Below are 302 nucleotides of genomic sequence, written 5' to 3'. Positions count from 1 at the left end.
ACACCGAAATCTTCGTAACTACCACAATAAAAACCCATTAGTTTCCGATATTTCTAAAATCGTTACCAAAATACTTAAAACTCCATATTCCGATTTAAGACATTCTTTGATAATCTTACCACTTTAAAGTAAGTTATACAAAGTATCATTTAAGAGTTTCATGAGACATCCATGTACTCATAAACCTTAACATCTTTTTTTAACAAAAATATCTACTCTTCCAACTTGTTCCAAGCCATGGTTTAATGCTAAAAACAAATAGAAATACATACATTCTCATTTTTTACAAAACATTTCCTAAA

This window comes from Lupinus angustifolius, chromosome LG16 (assembly GCF_001865875.1).
Source record: "Lupinus angustifolius cultivar Tanjil chromosome LG16, LupAngTanjil_v1.0, whole genome shotgun sequence".
NCBI classification, from domain to species: domain Eukaryota; kingdom Viridiplantae; phylum Streptophyta; class Magnoliopsida; order Fabales; family Fabaceae; genus Lupinus; species Lupinus angustifolius.
The sequence above is the reverse complement of the archived record's forward strand: the minus strand, read 5'-3'. Positions refer to the sequence as shown.